The sequence below is a fragment of the Panthera onca genome, chromosome B4 (genome assembly GCF_046562875.1).
Source record: "Panthera onca isolate mPanOnc1 chromosome B4, mPanOnc1 haplotype 2, whole genome shotgun sequence".
Taxonomy (NCBI): domain Eukaryota; kingdom Metazoa; phylum Chordata; class Mammalia; order Carnivora; family Felidae; genus Panthera; species Panthera onca.
In genome coordinates, this window is record NC_138345.1 from 42,516,489 (window position 1) to 42,536,689 (window position 20,201).

The 20,201-nt window shown below is 44.4% G+C and overlaps 1 non-coding gene across 1 annotated transcript; it reads left to right on the forward strand.

The window, feature by feature from the left end:
* Positions 1-864: 864 nt before the first annotated feature.
* On the forward strand, positions 865-969 carry LOC132660437 (U6 spliceosomal RNA). Its single transcript, XR_009601787.1, has one exon. It is a non-coding gene; the product is annotated as a U6 spliceosomal RNA (small nuclear RNA).
* Positions 970-20,201: the final 19,232 nt, after the last annotated feature.

Genomic DNA, 20,201 nt, shown 5'->3' on the forward strand with positions numbered 1-20,201 from the left:
AAACAGAAAGCTCTCTGATACTTCAGGTAGTTGTTTTTATGTTTATCTAGCTTTCCAGGTTCTCAGCAGACAGTCAGCCTGACACAAGCTCTTCAGCCACAATCCAAACAGGAAGTTTCTGCTTCTCATTTCTGAGATTGCCTTTCGTTTCCTCACTGATTCCAAAATACTGAGACGCTCCTGTTTTCCATGAGTCCGGGTGCTTCTTCTTTGTGCTAGCCAATACTTTAGTAAAAAGCATTTTATTTCTTCTTCTTATTTTTTTATTTATTTTTGCAAGAGAGAGAGAGTGTGTGTGAGTGGGAAAGGGGGGGGGGGAGCGGGGGAGACAGAGGATCTGAAGCAGGCTCCGTGTGGACAGCAGGGAGGCCCATGTGGGGCTCCAACCCACAAACCGCAAGATCGTGACCTGAACAGAAGTCAGATGCTTAATCGACTGAGCCACCCAGGCGCCCCAGTAAAAAGCATTTCAAATATCAGGGAGATTTAAAAAATGACCTAGATGCTAGAAATGATTAACAACTAATTAGGGAATGGGGCACCTAGGTGGCTCAGTCAGTTAAGCGTCCGGCTCCAGCACAGGTCCGACTTCAGTTCAGGTCATGATCTCACAGGTTCACAGATTTGAGCCCCGCGTCAGGCTCTGGGCTGACAGCTCGGAGCCTGGAGCCTGCTTCAGATTCTGTGTCCCCCTCTTTCTCTGCCCCTCCCCTGCTCGTGCTCTGTCTCTCTGTCTCTCAAAAATAAATACATGGGAAAAAAAAATTAAAAATAACTAATTAGGGAATTAAGTTAGGAAGCAAAATAGGAAAAAGCCGAGTGACATTGACTAAAATTATCTTCTGGAAAGGTAAAAAGTACTGTGCCTGCTTCAGCAGCGCATACACTAAAATTGGGAAGATACAGAGAAGATTAGCGTGGCCCCTGCTCAAGGATGATATGCAAATTTGTAGAGTGTTCCATATTAAAAAAAAAAAAAGGTACCGGTAGCTGATAAATTCCCTTTGGCATATCCCATTGTGATCTAGCTTTCTTTTTTATTTATTTATTTATTTATTTATTTATTTATTTTTTAACATTTATTTATTTTTTGAGACAGAGAGAGACAGAGCATGAACGGGGGAGGGTCAGAGAGAGGGAGACACAGAATCCGAAACAGGCTCCAGGCTCCAAGCTGTCAGCACAGAGCCCAACGCGGGGCTCGAACTCACGGACCGCAAGATCGTGACCTGAGCCGAAGTCGGCCGCTCAACCGACTGAGCCACACAGGCGCCCCTGTGATCTAGCTTTCTAACTGCACCAGCAGGAAAACAAAGTACTGAAACAAGAATTACCATGGACGGATTTACTTTCTGTAATTCCATAAATTATAGGTTACAAGATGAGCCTGGGATATCTAGTGGTACCAGAAAGTAAGGAAAAAGGAAATACTCAAAGAATTATGGCCACATGTCAAACGGAGAGAGTATGAAGGTTGAACTGGCTCTCACTGGCCACATGTGGACAGTTTGAGTGTATTTCTCTAAATATTTATAAACTATTTATAGCACCAATAAATGATGAAGTTATGGTCTCATAAATTAAATTTCCTCCCAAATCAATCAGCTTTCTAGAAACTGATACATTGGACTAACTTAATGGCTTTACGTATTGTTAGAAGTCAATTCACAATCACATGATTATAAAGTTGATCAGTAATGTTATACCAAAACAAGTTCGTTATTTTAATATTACTTTTTTTATTGTGTTGTTTTTTTCCCCCAGAGTGAGAGTTAGGGCCAATAAAGTCTAGATCATTTCTCAGATCTATTTCCCACTCACTCTCTTCTGCAATCAGAACATCATTAATCCTTCATTCCTATTTTCGTATTAAGATTCTTTTTTTTAAAAATTCTTTTTAACGTTTATTCATTTTTGAGAGATGGAAAGAGACAGAGCATGAGCAGGGGAGGGGCAGAGAGAGAGGGAGACATAGACTCCAAAGCAGGCTCCAGGCTCCAAGCTGTCAGCACAGAGCCGGATGAGAGGCTCGAACCCACGGACTGCGACATCATGGCCTGAGCCGAAGTCAGACACTTAACTGACTGAGCCACCCAGGCGCCCCAAGATTCTTTTTTTTTTTAAGTTTACTTGTTTATTCTGAGAGAGAGAGAGAGCAGAGCTGGGGAGGGGCAGAGAGAGGAGAGAAAGGATCCCAAGCAGGCTCCACACTGTTAGCGCAGAGCCTCATGTGGGGTTTGAACTCACAAACCTCGAGATCATGACCTGAGCCGAAATCAAGAGTCACATGCTTAACTGACTGAGCCACCCCCATGCTCAGGAATCTTTCGTTTCAAGATTCTTACATTTTGTATTTTTAAACACCAACTGAAGCTATCCTGAGTTATTTTAGGTTATTAATCATCTATCCAGTTATGAAGGCTTATGCTTTCAGTGCCTTTCAGAGATCAATGATTTTAGCTAAGTCGAATGATTCCATCCAGGGAAACTATCCTTGGCAAAGAAATTATCCCCAAACTCACATGTTTAATTGTGTTGGTATCTCATTCTTTGAACTGCTGGCTCTTTTCTAGTTTGCTTTAATTTTGCCTTTTTTTTTTTTTCCCTCTCTCTTATTGGACCAGACCTACCTTCAACAGGAATATAATTCCTGAATTGGCAGAGTCCAGGAAAGATAGTTCTCTGTAGGTCGTGTCACACTGCCACAGCATCACGAGGACCAGCCAGTAACCCATCACCTTCGCCTGCAATTACAATTACCTGGTTATGAGCCGGTCATTCATCTCACAGAAGAGCACAAGGGAAGACGCACGGGTCGTGCCCAGATAACGGTCTGCGGCTTACGCCACCATCTGTGAGGAGCCTGTCCCCTTTGAAGCTTTATACCTACATGTACTGGGACTCCCCAGCCAGAGAACATCTCAAACCTGTACTTGATTTTTAGTGGCAGAGTGGGGCTTTTTGCTTTAAAATGTTTTACATTTGGGGGGCGCCTGGGTGGCTCAGTCAGTTGAGCGTCTGACTTCGGCTCAGGTCATGATCTCACGGTTCGTGAGTTCGAGCCCCGCATCGGGCTCTGTGCTGACAGCTTAGAGCCTGGAACCTGCTTCGGATTCTGTGGCTCCCTCTCCTGTTCGCACTCCGTCTCTCTCTCTCAAAAAATAAATAAACAGTAAAAAAAGAAAAAAGTTTTGCACTTGGGGCACCTGGGTGGCCCATCGGTTAAGCATCTGACTTCAGCTGGGGTTGCAATCCCAGTTTGTGGGTTTGGGCCCCACATCGGGCTCTCTGCTGTCGGCATGGAGCCCGTTTCTCAAAAATTAAAAAAAAAAAAAAAAAAAAAAAACCTTTTACATTTTCTTGCATTTAAATTAATATTCAATTTATTGTGGTTGTACGTTTTTAAAACTTAGTTTTCTTACAACTTGAATCTCAAGGGGAGCCTGGGTAGCTCAGTCAGTTAAGCGTCTGACTCTTGATTTTTAGCTTGGGATTCTCTCTCTCTGCCCCTCCCCCGCCAAAATAAATAAATAAACTTAAAAAAACCAGCTTGAATCTCAATGTACAAGTCATCTTATATTTGTGTATTTGTTTATTTATTTTTAATCTTTTTAACGTTTATTTATTTTTTTTCTTGTATTTTTTTTTAATTTTTTTTGAATGTTTTTATTTATTTTTATGACAGAGAGAGACAGAGCATGAACAGGGGAGGGGAAGAGAGAGAGAGGGAGACACAGAATCTGAAACAGGCTCCAGGCTCTGAGCTGTCAGCACAGAGCCCGACGCGGGGCTTGAACTCAAGGACCATGAGATCATGACCTGAGCCGAAGTCGGACGCTTAACCTACCAAGCCACCCAGGCGCCCCAACGTGTATTTATTTTTGAGAGAGAGAGAGGGAGAGAGAGAAAGCATGAGCAAGTGGGGGAGGGGCAGAGAGAGAGAGGGAGACACAGAATCCGAACAGGCTCAAAGCTCTGAGCTGTCAGCACAGAGCCCCATGCGGGGCTTGAACTCACTAACCGTGAGATCATGACCTGAGCTGAAAGCAGACGCTTAACTGACTGAGCCACCCAGGCATCCCTTGTCATCGTATATTTATAAATTTAATACTTTTTATGATAAAATTTAAAACATTCACTTTCCCTTGTTCCTTGACTAATGTTTAATTAGCACTTATTTATTTGGCTTAATTAGCTTTCAAATGATATGCTTTAAAGATTCCCTCAACCTTTAACTCTATTTACAAGCTTAATTAATTAAAATTCCTTAAATAAAGAAAGTGTTACGGAACCAGGCTGGAATGCTGGCAGAAGAACCAAGGGGCACTTGGAGATCTTGGAAGGCAGGAGGTTTATTTTATACCAGTGGGCTCAGAGGAGGTCATTCTCCAGAGGTCTGAGTCCCGAGCACAAGCGAGGGGGACAATTTATAGTCTGTTACTTCTGCGTTCTGCATTAGTAGTAATTTGGTCCACACAGCAAGCCGGGCAGGAAGAAGAACTCGGAGGAGGAGTCTCTAAGCTAGGAACTAGAGCTTATGTTAGTCCCTTCAGCCATTGTATGGTGCATAACTGTACTTATTTTCCCCCAAAAAAGGATCAGTATTTTTGACTTTCCCTTCAGCCGCAGGCTCCAATATGGCTCTGCTCGGCATTGTTACCGATCCTGTCTTTATCTACAATTTTTATATTTTGTTATCATCGTGTATTTTTGCATTAATTTCAATCTTTAAAAATAACCCTTTATTTTTATTTTTTTTTTTAAGATTCTATTTTTTTTAAAGTAATCTCTACACCCAACATGGGACTCAAACTCACAACCCTTAGATCCAGAGTCGCATGCTCTAGGGGTGCCTGGGTGGCTCATCGGTCAAGCATCTGACTTCAGCTGGGGTCCTGATCCCAGTTTGTGGGTTTAGACCCCACAGCGGGCTCTCTGCTGTCAGCAGGGAGCCTGCTTCAGACCCTCTGTCCCTCTGTCCCCCCTCTCTCTGCCCCTCCCCTGCTTGCCCTCTATCTCTCTCAAAAAAAAAATAAACATCATATATATATATATATATATATATATATATATATATATATATATATAAAGAGTCGCATACTCTACAGACTGAGCCAGCCAGGCACACCTAAAAATAACCCTTTAAAACATTTATCTGGAATGCTGAGGTTTTAAGTGCCTTCTCCACATGTCTTGCCCTTTACTAGTCCCTGTCCTTCCTCTCCTACTAGGTACCAGTAACGCCCATTCCCATATGTACCCCAAATGTCTCCAGGCACTGCCAAATGACCGGGGGCGGGGGGAGGAGGGGGGTGGTGGCGGGGGGGTGGCGGGGGGGACCTGCCCCTTGTTGAGAAGCACTCTCTAATAGTATTAGATATCACTTTCCTGGCTCACACTCTACCCGAGTCTGTCTCTGGAATTCTGTTTCCCTCCATAGTCCCCTCTAAGCCTCCCTTTCGTTCAGATCATCCAGGTTCTTATCACTGGAAACTGCCTCTCTATTTGGTCCCAGGATTAGAAAAGGTGGATACGTTTCTCAGCTGCTGGAAGATGGCATCTGAAGAATGGACAAACCCTTTTAATTTCCAAGAAGAAGAATTCGTAGCAGAGCCTCCTAATCACAGAAACAGTTGTGATGAGATTGTGTAGTATCACATACCCCATCTGGACAAGATAGTGTCTGCACAACCCATCTCCTGACTTCCAAACACATATTTTAGAGGTTGTCTCAGAGAATGAATTTGTGTAGCATAATCTTTTTTAACAATCAGATCTGGTTTTAGTTTCTTTACTTCCTAGCTATGTGACTTAAGGCACATGTTCCAGTTTTCTTTTTTCTTTTTCTTTTTCTTTTTTTTTAAGTTTATTTATTTATTTATTTTGAGAGAGAGAGAAAGAGAGAGAGAGAGAACAAGCTAGGGAGGGGCAGAGACAGAAGAGAGAGAATCCCCAACAGGCTCTGTGCTGTCATTGTGGAGCCCGACGCCTGGCTTGATCTCACAAACTGAATCGTGAGATCGTGACCTGAGCCGAAAACAAGAGACAGACGCTTAACAGACTGAGCCACCCAGGCACCCCCAAACGTTCAGGTTTTCTAAGACTTAATCTTCAGGTGCACATCTGTATAATTGGCATGGTGATATTTACGGCACAAAGTATTGCATAGGAGAAGTGATCTAATTTTTTTTAATTTGCTTTTTAGAGAAGGGTCAGATCTTTTCAGCTTTTTTAAAAAAAATTTAATGTTTCTTTATTTTTTTTAATTTTTTTTAACATTTATTTATTTTTGAGACACAGAGAGAAAGCATGAACAGGGGAGGGTCAGAGAAAGAGGGAGACACAGAATCTGAAACAGGCTCCAGGCTCTGAGCCATCAGCACAGAATCTGATGCGGGGCTCGAACCCACGGATCGCAAGATCATGACCTGAGCTGAAGTTGGCCGTTTAACCGACTGAGCCACCCAGGCGCCCCTAATGTTTATTTTTGAGAGAGACAGAGAGTGTGAGCAGGGGAGGGGCAAAGAGAGAGAGGGAGACACAAAATCCGAAGCAGGCTCCAGACTCTGAGCCGTCAGCACAGAGCCCGACTCGGGGCTCGAACTAATGAGCCGTGAGATCATTGACCTGAGCCGAAGTTGGAGACTTAACCGACTGAGCCACCTAGGCGCCCCAGAAGTGATCTAATTTTAAAAACTTTTCTGGACTCACCACTAGAATGTGTTCAACATCAAAGAACTCTTCCAAAAATTAAAAAGAAAAAATAAGCTATGAATATTGTGGTTCCAGTCAGTACCAGAGAACTATGGCATCATCGTAAAGTAATGCTTAACGTTTACCAATAGTATGTGTGTTGAGTAAGGGTGTTCCTAAATTCAGATCACATACCACTATTCTGTTAATAATGAATGAAGAGACAGAATGGATTTTAAAAAGGAAAATGAGAACAAAACAAAATAAAATCTGAATGTATCCTTTCGAACATATATCTTGAAATCTGACCAACTCAGACCCAGCTCTTTTGATCAGAGGTGGTTTTTCTTCTTTTTAAAGCAGATATTTTCTCTCTCTTCTGTGCAGTATAGCCCTTCATCCCATGGATGGTTTGCAGCACTGCTGAGGGGAGTAGTGGGAACATTTTTCTTTAATTAAAGAGTTGTATTGTCACCTGGCCATTTTAGTCTCTCTGCTGACTCCTTTCCTGCCCCCGGACAAGCTCCCTGGTGAACATCGTGTACATGTTTCTCCTGGATAGCAGTGACATCTGGTCTCCAGTTACAGATGGCACAGGCACGAAGGCGGCTTCACTTTTAAGTTCTTCACTTTCAAGTTCTCTCTTATTTAATTTTTTAAAAATCTTTATTTATTTTTGAGAGAGAGAAAGAGAGAGAGAGAGAGTGCAAGCGGGGGAGGAACAGAGAGAGAGGGAAACATAGAATCTGAAGCAGGCTCCAGGCTCTGAGCTGTCAGCACAGAGCCCCATGTGGGGCTCGAACTGACGAACCGTGAGATCATGACTTGAGCTGAAGTGAGACGCTCAACCGACTGAATGCCCCGGGCGCCCCAGGTTCTCTCTTATTTAGAAACCTAAATAAACCCCCTTGCTTCTCCACAGTATGTGCAATGTACCCCAGCTTTTGGGTGCCTGGGAGCTGGACTTACCAGGATTGAAAATTCCCACCAGGTTTGACACATTAGAGTCAGGAACTCTGCCACTTTCAATCATGAAAAGCCCCTTGCCTTCATCTCTTAAATCCTCATAAGAGAATAAAGTGCGTTTAGCGGTTTGCCACTAAATTGTACGTGTCTCACTGGCTCCATCTGCTGTCAGAAAGAGGAACATTACTTCATCCTTAAAAGTGGCGATTGGGAGCCTTGTGCCTCCTTCTGGGTCTGTTTTATCAGAATCTTCCCGGATTGAGGACTGAGTAACGTTTATGGCTCAGTGTTTGTTTATATTTTAAGTCTGCAACTGCTGTTATATTAATAGTACTCCAGGGGCCCCTGGGTGGCTCAGTCGGTTAAGCGACCGACTTTGGCTCAGGTCATGATCTCACAGTTTGTGGGTTCAAGCCCTGCGTGGGGCTCTGTGCTAACAGTTCAGAGCCTGGAGCCTGCTTTGGATTCTGTCTCCTCTCTCTGCCCCTCCCCTGTTTGTGCTCTGTCTCTCTCTCAGAAATAAACATTCAAAAAAAAAAAAATAGTTCTCCAACCTGTTTTTTCCTTTGTGACAAGGTTTTACTTCGAGCTGTCTAAAAATACATATAGAACTCTCCATATTTTTTTCCTTCTTCAGACATTATTGGTATGTTGTGATTTTGTAGGAAAACTTTCATTTTTATATACGTTTCAAATTTATCAGGGTAAGGATTTACAGAATCTCTTATTTTTTTTTCACCTTTATTGAGATTTAACTGTCATATAACATCATGTAAGTTGAAGGTGTACATGGGGATGATTGGCTACATTGTATATATTGCAAAATGTTTATGACAGTGAGGTTATGACGATGACATCTCTCACCTCACATAATTATCATTTCATCGTTGTTGTTGTCGCTATGGTGGGAACATTAAAATTCTACTCTTATAGCAAGGATTTCAATACAGCAATACTGTATTTCAAGGATACAATACAGTATTGTTAACCACACTCGCTCGGCATGTTGTGCATTAGATCCCTGGAACTTACCACTGAAAGTTTCTACCCTTTGACCGACATCTCCCCATTTCTCTCCCCACCCCCAGCCCCTGGCAAACACCATGCTACTTGGTTGCCACACATGAGATCGTATAGTATGTGTCTTTCTCTGACTGATTTCATTTGGCATAACGCCCCCAAGGTCCACTGATGCGAATCAGTGAGTCCACGGATGCTGAAAAATCACATTTATGTGTTTTTCCTTCCTCCTGTTACCTTCCTCCCATCCCAATCACAGGAAACTTGCAGGGCATTTATTTGTGTTATGGTAACAACCCTGCGCCTTGTTTTTGTTTTTATAAAGATTTTCTGTTGTTTTTTTTTTCAAGTAACTTCTACACCCAGCGCGGGTCTCGAACCTACAACCCCGAGATCAAGAGGTGCACGCTCCATGGACTGAGCCAGCCAGGCGCCCGGCCTTGTTTTTAATAAATACACTCTCACTGGGGAGCAAAAAACCCTGTCCTACCAGCGGAAGCAAATCAACATGTAACAAATGCCTTCGACATAAACTTTGCTTTCCCCTTGAAGTAAATGCATTTCATGTAACCGCAGAAAAATTTAAAAACATATAAAAAGAATGAAGAAGAAAATAACAATAAATAAATAAAATAAAAATCCCACCGCAGGAAATGAGTTACTGTGGATGTTTTTTCCTCCAGCCCTTTAAAAATCCTCTCTCTTAGGGCTCTTGGGTGGTGCAGTCAATTGAGCGCCTGACTCTTGATCTCGGCTCAGGTCACGATCTCACGGTTGTTGGGTTCGAGCCCCGGCATCGGGCTCTGTGCTGATGGGGTGGGGCCTGCTTGGGATTCTGTCGCTCATCTCTGCCCCTCCCCCACTTGTTCTCTGTCTCTGTCTCTGTCTCTCAAAAATAAATAAATAAATAAATAAACACTTAAAAAGTTAAAAAAAAATAAAATTCTCTCTCCTACCACATGACCACAGGTGATGGGGAAGCAGAGCTACTTCCAGGAGAGGGAGTCTGACAAAGAACTGCCAAGGCCAAAGGACGCAAGCAGGTGTGCAGATGACCCAGTCCAGACTGGGGGTGGGAGGGGCTGAAACCAACCATCCGAGAGTCTTTGAAGGTCTTGTAACTGGAATGAATCCACTGTACGTCCTTTAACGAGGCCCTCTTGGAGGACAGGTCTGGTGCCAGCAGCCACGGTAATTCTAGCTCGAACAGAGGATATTAAAGTTGCTGTGGTTAAAGCTCATACCCGGATCTCGGCAGCAGATAGGCTGTTGCGGTGAGGCAGAGGGGAGCCACTGCCCGCCCAGCCCCTGCCTCTTGGTGCCCTCTCGGTGCTCTTAGTCAACTGTCCCTGGGGCTCAAAGCATTTACTGTGCAAAAAAATAGAGTATTCAAAGCAGACCAGAGCCACCTGGATACCACAGCTAGAAATAGTGGTGTAGAACTGTAGTTCTCTTGTGTTGGCTTTCAGAACTGAGACCATGATTAAGAAGGATGGAGGGGGGGGGCATTGGTAACGCACTGCTAGGGGGGAAATTCTTGGACTGGCACAAGTTAAAAAAAAAAAAAGTTTCTTATTAGAAAAGAACAGGAGGCACCTGGGCGGCTCCGTCGGTTAAGCGTCCGACTTCGGCTCAGGCCATGCTCTCGCAGTTTGTGGGTTCGAGCCCTCCGTCGCGCTCTGTGCTGACGGCTCAGAGCCTGGAGCCTGTTTCGGATTCTGCGTCTCCCTCTCTCTGTCCCTCCCCCGCTCATGCTCTGTCTCTCAATAATAAATAAACATTAAAAAAATTAAAAAGAACAAACATTTCCTCTCAATATATGTGAATGATGCTTGCATTGCCTCATGCATTTTGGGATCGTCATGGGTGCTGTAGAGAAATAGCTGATACTCCGTCAGGTGCATTTGACACATCTAGGTAGCAGCACCTGGAGGGCTTCCTAACCTACAGATCGCTGGGTTCCACTCCCACCCCCCCCACCCCCCACCCCCCCAGTGTTAAGCCTGAGGTAAGGCCTGAGAATTTGCACGACTGACTGGTTCCCAAGGAACTGATGCTGCTGGTCAAGCAGAAACTTCACCTTCCGAACCACTGAGCTGCACCGTCCAGTCTTTTTTTTTTTTTTTTTAATTTTTTAATGTTTATTTATTTTTGAGAGAGATACAGAGTACGAGTGGGGAGAGGGCAGAGAGAGACACAGAATCCGAAGCAGACTCCAGGCTCTGAGCTGTCAGCACAGAGCCTGACGCGGGGCTTGAACTCACGAACCGTGAGATCATGACCTGAGCCGAAGTCGGACACTCAACAGACTGAGTCACCCAGGTGCCCCGGCACCATCCAGTTATAACCAAAAAGGATGCGTCCAGGGATGCCTGGGTGGCTCCAGGGTCAGTTAAGCTCCCGACTCCTGATTTCAGCTCGCGTCACGATCTCATGGTTATGAGCTCAAGTCCCTCATCAGGCTTTGCCCTGACAGCATGGAACCTGCTTGGAATTCTGTCTTCTTCTCTCTCTGCCCTCCTTCCTCCCCACTGCCCCGCCCCCCCGCCGTCAATAAATAAATAAATACCTTTTTTGTTGTTTTTGTTTGTTTTTAAAGGATATGTTCCAGAGTCAAGGAGAATTATGCGTTGTCCTCATGTATTGGTAGAGCCATGCATTTTGCATTCGGTCCAGTAACCCAGTGCCTCTCCCATTACTAACGCGGGGAATTTTCTCAGGAAACTACATGAGGCAATTTCAACAGTGAATGAGTTCCCGAAAGACTTTTTCTCCTTTCCGCATTCAGACCTTGGATTGAAGCTATTACAAAATTTTCCTTCTCCACTGGGAATAGCCCGGGGTCATCAAACCACCGGAGTTAGTCTATCTTTAGAATAGTCTCAGCGAGTGCACCTGGCTGGTTTAGTCAGTAGAGCATGTGAGGTTATAGGTTCGAGCCCACGTTGGGCATAGAGATTACTTTAAAAAAAAAAAAAGATCTCAGGGGATTCAGGTTGTAGTAATTCCTCAAACAGAAGCTCCCAGCATCTATAACACCAGGCACTTTTCACCAGCCGATGTGAAAACATGTCATCAGTGTTTCTGCTTTTAAGGGAAGCAGTGTTTCTGCTTCTTTAAAAAAAAAATTTTTTTTTAACGTTTATTTATTTTTGAGACAGAGAGAGACAGAGCATGAACAGGGGAGGGTCAGAGAGAGAGGGAGACACAGAATCTGAAACGGGCTCCAGGCTCTGAGCTGTCAGCACAGAGCCCGACGCGGGGCTCGAACTCAGACCTCGAGATCATGACCTGAGCCGAAGTCGGACGCCCAACCAACTGAGCCACCCAGGCGCCCCTGGAGCCTGCTTCTGATTCTGTGTCTCCCACTCTCTCTACCCCTCCCCTGCTCACGCTCTGTGTCTCCCTGTCTCTCAATAATAAATAAATGTTTAAAAAAAAAAGTAAAAAAAAAAGATTTTATTGTCTTCATAACGTAACAAAATATGAAGCTTTGAACTGGATCCTTGGCTTTTTCTCTTCTTATCTCTCCTCCCAGTTCAAAATGCTTGCATCTCTTAATAGCCAGCATTCTCTTAGATCTGCAGTTGGGCTCAACCCATTCAAACCTCAGCACAATCTTCTCTGCAGTTTTAGCCTTTTTCCAGAAAATCGGCTTAGTCTGCCCACCATAGTCCCTCTGCTTCCTCACATAACGCGGCTTTCCCTGGTCACAAAGAGAATCTTTGCCTTCCTTGCACTGTGTCACTTTGTGGGGTTGGTGGTTGCCACACTTCTTGCCGAAAGTCGGCTGGGTTTTAGGAACGTCCACCATGGCTGCGAGAACACTGTCGGCATGGAAGGCTGAGGTTTTATTTTTAAGTAATCTCCACACCCAGTGTGAACTCTCAACCCTGAGATCAAGAGTCACATGCTCCACCGTCTGAGGCAGCCAGGTGCCCCTAGATTTGTCTAATTCTAGCAACGTGCTATGGTTTTTTTCAGAACATTCAAACACAGGAAAAACCCCGTGTTCACCGGAATGTGGGGATTTGGGGCACTTGTATTTTGCTTGTGTCCTAAGTTCCTAGAACAATGCCTGGTACATGACAAGTGCTCTGTAAATCTCTATGAAATAAATAATTGAAACCTAAACTTTACAAACACTGACAATTCACATTAGCATAGTCCCCGCTATCCGTGCATTCCATTCGACTGGTGTTGCTCCTGAAGTTACGGTTCTATTGCGTTCTAGGTGCAGATATGCTCTCTGTGGCTTCTTGTTAGGGGCATCACGTCTCTCTCCTAGGTAGAGCCTTCTGAAGGAATTGTTTTTTTAATGTTTGTTTATTTTTGAGAGAGAGAGAGAGAGCACGAGCAGGAGGGAGACACAGAATCTGAAGCAGGCTCCAGGCTCCGAGCCATCAGCACAGAGCCCGACGCGGGGCCAACTCACGAGCTGTGAGATCATGACCTGAGCTGAAGTCGGATGCCCAACAGGCTGAACTACCCAGGTGCCCCATAAGTAGAGCCTTCTCAACCAAGCATGACTCACTTACCCTAAACAGCCTATCCATTTACATAACTCCTATTGGGACTTGGGACGGAGTGTGGAGAAACAGGCTGGGAAAGATAGGTATTAGCACACTGCATGCTATTAAGTCTATTCCCTTATTATACTGTCTTTGCTACTAAAAGAAAGACAAAGGAAGGGAAACATACTTGCCGGAAGCCGAGCTATCCAACCAGCCTGATGGCAGGGCCCAGGGGGTGGACGGATCGGGACTGCAAGGCGGCCCACAGACAGTGAAGCTTCTCGTACTCCCGCTTTTATGTAATTTGGCCTTAATAAAAGTACCTGGGGGATTGTCTGTTGGGGAATCGCCCTCGACAGGCCCCCCGGGAAAAAAGAACTATTGGGGAAAGAAATAAGTTTCCGCAAGGAAATTGTGCGGCCCTGCATTTAGCCCTTGCCACCCCCTATAAAGACTCCTCTACCGAAAGGAAGGATAGCCCCATACATTTCCCAGCCAAGGAAGGAACAAATGGATTTGAAATCCCCAGTCCGGCAACAAAGGAGTGTATCTATGGGCACAAGTTACTCTGACCCCTAGGCCCGCTTGGCCCCCAGGAGGCATTCCAGATGATGATTGAACCAGGTAAACAGAATGGTTCATTGGTTCCTAGGTACATTGTCTCTCTGAAAAGGCACAAGGCGTGGGTTCCTAAGGCCCTCTGGGCCCCCTCCTGGCACCTCGGACCGAGGCGAACACTTTTGTTCCTTAAACCACAAGTGGTTCAGGGAAACAACTAAGAGGTCATGTCCCTGTAACTGTTCCACCTGAGGTGTTGAGAGATAGATGACCTTTCACGAAAACAGCAAAGCAAATGCTTTATAGATTATAGATAAACGTAGATACATAATGAAAATAATGTAAGAAATTAATCAATAAGCAAGGGGCAGGAGGGAACGTTATGAGAAAATAACCATGTTATTCCTTAAAGGGTGATTACACATAGGAACATTTTTAGAATTAGGGAATGCCAGAAAACATAGAGGAATTTGCTAGCATAAGGAAATTGCTAGCAAATATAATGCCTCGTTTGCCACAATAAAGCGGCCAGTCCAACACACTGCTGTTGTCCGTGTCCATTTTTATTTTTGTTTTATTTTATTTTCACTCTTTCGTTGACGCCGTTCATCCTTCGGGAACCCCTGGACCTGCTGGGGCCGGACTCTGGCACATACTCAAAAACCTCTATGTCTACCCACCGATCTGACACACTTCCTAGATTGGTAGAGAGCAGATTAATTCTCCGGATCAATGTGTCTCTGGGGAAATTCGGCAAACGGGGTATCAGCATTTGACAAGATTTTGCTTTGATTAGAAAACATTCGGAGACACCTTTTCTCCATGTTGCTAATCAGTGTCGAAAAATGATGTTTGTTGCTTCTTTTCCTTTAATTTTTTTTTTTTTTTTTTTTTTTTTTTTTTTTTTAAGAGAGAGAGTGTGTGTGCACCAGCAGGGAAGAGGGGCAGAGTGGGGGAGAGAGAGAATCTCAAGCAGGCTTTGCGCTGAGCAGAGCTTGGATCCTGTGACCCTGGGATCATGACCTGAGCGGAAATCGAGAGTCAGATGCTCAACGGACTGAACTACTCAGGCGCCCGTGTTTATTTACTGCTTCTAAGACTCTCGCTAAACCTTCTAGTTTTCTATTTCATATGTAGATGGATGTTATCCTTGAGTATCGGCATAGGCGGACCCAGAAATGCTATGCCTCGTGAATCTCGGCATCCTGGAGCTGAACCCTCGAAGGGTGCCACCCCCAAATTCAGGATGGTCCACGATCCTCCTGAAACTCCTTCCACCCTCAGTTCCTTATCACCTCATGTCTTCCAGACCATGGGATCCTCCCAGTCTCTCTTCCTTCCTCAACTGGTCTGGATCCCAGAGTTGCACATCTGAACCTTTTACTTGAAGCATTACTTATTCCGCATCTCAGTCTTTCCATCCCACCTGCCTCACACTGTTCAGTTTAGAACTCACAGAGAAAGTCACATCACACTGAAGATGTATTTTACTATCAGTTCATGGCTTTCAACTTCATCTAGATTCTCAGACCTTCTAGTCCCACACTGTCCACTAGGATAGCCATTAGCCACATATCACTACTGGGTACTTGAAAGATGCTCACTTAGGGGCACCTTTGGGTGGCTCAGTCGGTTGAGTGTCTGACTTCGGCCCAGGTCATGATCCTGCACTTCGTGGGTTTGAGTCCTGCATCGGGCTCTGTGCTGACAGCTCAGAGCCTGGAGCCTGCTTCAGATTCTGTGAATCTCTCTCTATGCCCCTCCCTCACTCTGTCTCTCTATCTCTCCCAAATGAATAAACATTTAAAACAATTATTTAAAGAAAATGGGAATGCAAGCTGGTGCAGCCCCTCTGGAAAACAGTATGGAGGTTCCTCAAAAAACTAAAAACAGAACTACCCTACGACCCAGCAATTGCACTACTAGGGATTTATCCAAGGGATACAGGGGTGCTGTTTCGAAAGGACACATGCACCCCTATGTTTATCGCAGCACTATCAACAAAAGCCAAAGTATAGAAAGAGCCCAAATGTCCATTGATGGATGCATGGATAAAGAAGATGTGGTGTATATATATATATATATATATACACACACACACACACACACACAATGGAGTATTACTCGGCAATCAAAAAGAATGAAATCTTGCCATTCACAACAATGTGGATGGAACTAAAGGGTATTATGCGAAGCAAAATTAGTCAGTCAGAGAAAGACAAATATCATACGACCTCACTCATATGAGGATTTTAAGAGACAAAATAGATGAACATAAGGGAAAGGAAACAAAAATAATATAAAAACAGGGAGGACAAGGCGTAAGAGACTCATAAGTATGGAGAACAAACAGAGGGTTACTGGAAGGAGTATGGGAGGGGGAATGGGCTAAATGGGTAAGGGGCATTAAGGAATCTACTCCTGAAATCATTGTTGCACTATATGCTAACTAATTTGAATGTAAATTAAAAAAATAAAATTAAAAAAAGAATTCTAATATAAATTACATATAAATATCAATTAAAAAAAAAAAGAAATATGCTCCCTCAAATTAAGATATACTAGGGGTACCTGGGTCAGTTGGTTAAGCATCCAACTTTGGCTCAGGTCACGATCTTGCCGTTCATGAGTTGGAGCCCTGCGTCCGGCTGTGCTGACAGCTCGGAGCCTGGAGCCTGCTTCGGATTCTGTGTCTCCCTCTCTCTCTGCCCCTCCCCCACTCATGCTCTGTCTCTGTCTCTGTCTCTCTCTCTCTCTCTCTTTCTCAAAAAACAAACATTAAAAATTTTTTAAAAACAAAAACAAACAAATCAAGACATACTACAAGGACTTCTGGCCAAGATGGAGTAACAGGGACCGGATTCATTCTCCAACCTGAAACAATCAAGGACTCCACACAAGGACTCGCTGTGCAAACTTGGGCAAGCAACTTATCTCCCGTCCTTGTATGTGTGATGGGAATAGTAAGAGTTTCTACCGCATAGGGCTGTGGCGATGAGTAAATGTGAAAATGTGCGTATAGCACCTAGCATAGGGTTTGGTACCCAGTAACACTGTATAACTATTAATTAGCAAGGATTATTACTGTGATTACCCAACACTTCTAATGTCAGCCACAGAATTGCTGTCTCCCTCACTCTCAGCAGATGACCTTTCTTCCACCTCACTGAGAAACGGGCCGTTGTGTGATTGCACGTAATGTATTTTCCTCTTGTTAATAAAGTCCTCTCTGGGGCGCCTGGTGAGTCAGTCGGTTAAGCATCCCACTTCGGCTCAGGTCATGATCTCGCGGTCTGTGAGTTCGAGCCCCGCGTCGGGCTCTGTGCTGATGGCTCAGAGCCTGGAGCCTGTTTCAGATTTTGTGTCTCCCTCTCTCTCTGACCCTCCCTGTTCATGCTGTCTCTCCCTGTCTCAAAAATTAATAAACGTTAAAAAAAAATTTAAAAAAACAACAACAAAGAAAGAAAGTCCTCTCTGCTCCTGTGTATCCCAACTCCTGCTTTCAAATCTCAAGGCTGAGACCCTCTACCTTTTCTTCTCCTCCTTTGGGGCCAAGCAGTCACCACAGCTCTGATGTTCCTCTTCCCCATGGTCCAAAGACGTGAAGTCCTGGGTTGCCTGCGTGGTTCAGTTGGTTGAGCAATTGACTCTTGATTTTGGCTCAGGTCATGATCCCAGGATGGTGGGATTGAGCCCTGCTTTGGGCTCCACACTGATAGGGGAGCCTTCTTGAGATTCCCCTCTCTGCCCCTCTCCCCTGCTCATGGCCTCTCTCTCTAAAGTAAAAGCAAATAAATAAATAAAACAAAATAACAAAGACTTGTGAATTCCTTCTTCCTTTCCTTTCCTTTTTTTAAATTTTGTTTAATGTTGATTCATTTTTTTTTTTTAACATTTATTTATTACTGAGAGACAGAGAGAGACAGAGCATGAGCAGGTGAAAGGCAGAGAGAGGAGGAGACACCGAATCTGAAGCAGGCTCAAGCCGTCAGCTCAGAGCCCAATGCGGGGCTCGAACTCACAAACCGCGAGACCATGACCTGAGCCGAAGTCGGACGCTCAACCGACTGAGCCACCCAGGCGCCCCATAATGTTGATTCATTTTTGAGAGACAGAGCACAAATCAGGGAGGGCTAAAAAGAGAGGGAGACACAGAATCTGAAGCAGGCTCTAGGCTCTGCACTGACAGGCTGATAACAGTGCGTCTGATGCGGAAATCGAACCCACGAACCGTGAGATCGTGAGCTGAGCTGAAGTCGGACGCTTCACCAACGGAAGCCACCCAGGCAGCGCGAGTTCCTTTTTTCTAGTAACGTGCTCCAGTTCCTTCTCTTAGAACACCACCGGCAACCGAAATCCAAAACTTGGCAAATACCTTGCATCCTCCTATCATCCATAATACTCAAAAGCAGTGTTAATTTTGTTGCCTCAGTTTTCCTACAACTCCATAGAAACTGCTCAACTTCACATCACCGATGGTTATCTTCACATCATGAAGTCCCACAGGTACTTTTTAGCCCTTATCTTAAAGGCTCAGTCTGTCGACTGTGATGGGAGGCTACTGACCAGGAATCATCGGAGTTCAATGCCAAGGAGGCCACATCCTCAGCCCACTGTGGTGGGGTATAGGTGAGGTATAATGGAGGCATAATTTCCCTTTCGAACCCCCGATAGTGCGGTCATGGCAAAATCAGAGAATTCAAATGTTTGGATTCCTGTCTTCTTTGGTTACTGCACAGCCCTAGTATAAGAGGGAAGAGATTTGAAAGAAGTACAGAAGCAGAACAAACTTAATCCTGGTTTCTTTCCCACAAACAGATGACACTGAGATGTGGAGGAAGGACTTGGGGTAGGAAGATAGAGATTTCTACATGCGTTTGAGGTACTTTATAGCCTGTCCCCTGTCTGAGGTCGGTTCCAACTGTGGCAGTATAAAGGAATATTCTTTTTTGGAGATCTGAGACTAGAGAGGAACCATGCCTGTTTTTTAATTTTTTTAAAAAATTTGTTTTAATGTTTATTTATTCTTGAGAGAGAGAGAGAGAGACAGAGCATGAGCAGGGGAGGGGCAGAGAGAGAGAGAGGGAGACCCAGAATCCGAAGCAGGCTCCAGGCTCTGAGCTGTCAGCACAGAGCCCGATGTGGGGCTCAAACCCATGGACTGTGAGATCATGACCTGAGCTAAAGTCGGATGCTTAACCGACTGTGCCACCCAGGCACCTCAAAAACCATGCCTGTTTTTAAAGAGACTTCCCAGGATATGGCAAGGCCCATAGAGAATTCCTTCATGGAATCATTGCCATTGCTGGTAATTTGAACCGAGCCTTAGAAGTGTCTAGATATAAGACTGGACACACCTCTCTAGGCTTGTCTCTGGCCTAGTGGCCAGAATGACATTTAAAAGCTCTGGTGATTCGGGGCACCTGGGTGGCTCAGTTGGGTGAGCATCTAGCTTTGGCCAGATGTTGTATGTTGTATGTCCTAGTTTGTTTAAACTTCAGGGGTAGTTAGCTGCCTTAATTCAGTATCCATACTTTAGTGACAATCCAGTTTATGTAAGAAAAGCCACATTCTAGAGACACCTATGAAAAAATGCTTCTGATATCCTTATCTTGATTAGAACCCAAGACTTGGTGAATTTGCAGAGTGACTATGACAAGTTGTGTTTTTATTGGTGACATTAGAGACTTGTTATAAATGGACCCAGTTGAAAGTAAAGGTATTTAAGATACATGCATTGGTAAAAATATTTTAGAGACTTCTCCTTTCTTGCATGAAGAGGGAATAAGAATTCTGCAAGAAGGGCGTCTGGGTGGCTCAGTTGGTTAAGTGTCTGACTTTGGCTCAGGTCATGATCTCGCGGTCCATGGGTTCAAGCCCTGCATCGGGCTCTGTGCTGACAGCTCAGAGCCTGGAGCCTGCTTCGGATTCTGGGTCTCCCTCTCTCTCTCTGCTCCTCCACCACAAGCACTCATGCTCTCTCTGTCTCTCTTTCTCTCTCTGAAAAATGAAGAAATAAACTTAAAAAAAAAAAAAAAAAGGAAGAATTCTGTAAGGCCTGAGGCCTTTGTGGCTTGAATACTAACTTTCCCTGTTTGACAGAATTTGTAGTTGCCTCTGGAATGTTGTCACATCTGCCTGGCATGAACCTATCATGAAAGGTATTAGTTCAGGGACCTAAAAAGACTGAAAGCTGAAACACCACTGGGTCTATAGAACAGCTTGTACGAAATGTTTTGTGTATCCTTATTAATGAATAAATGCCGAATGTCTGAGTATACCTCGGTATTTGGTCTGAAGCAGACTTTCCTTATAACCTGGTAGTGAGAACATGGTGAGCTAACCGGCAAACTTTCTCATGGCTTCTTTTATTTATCTGTTTCATCATTATTTTCTCCGGGAATCTGGGGTACACACTTATGGATTAATCATAAACCTTGGTTTGTGACA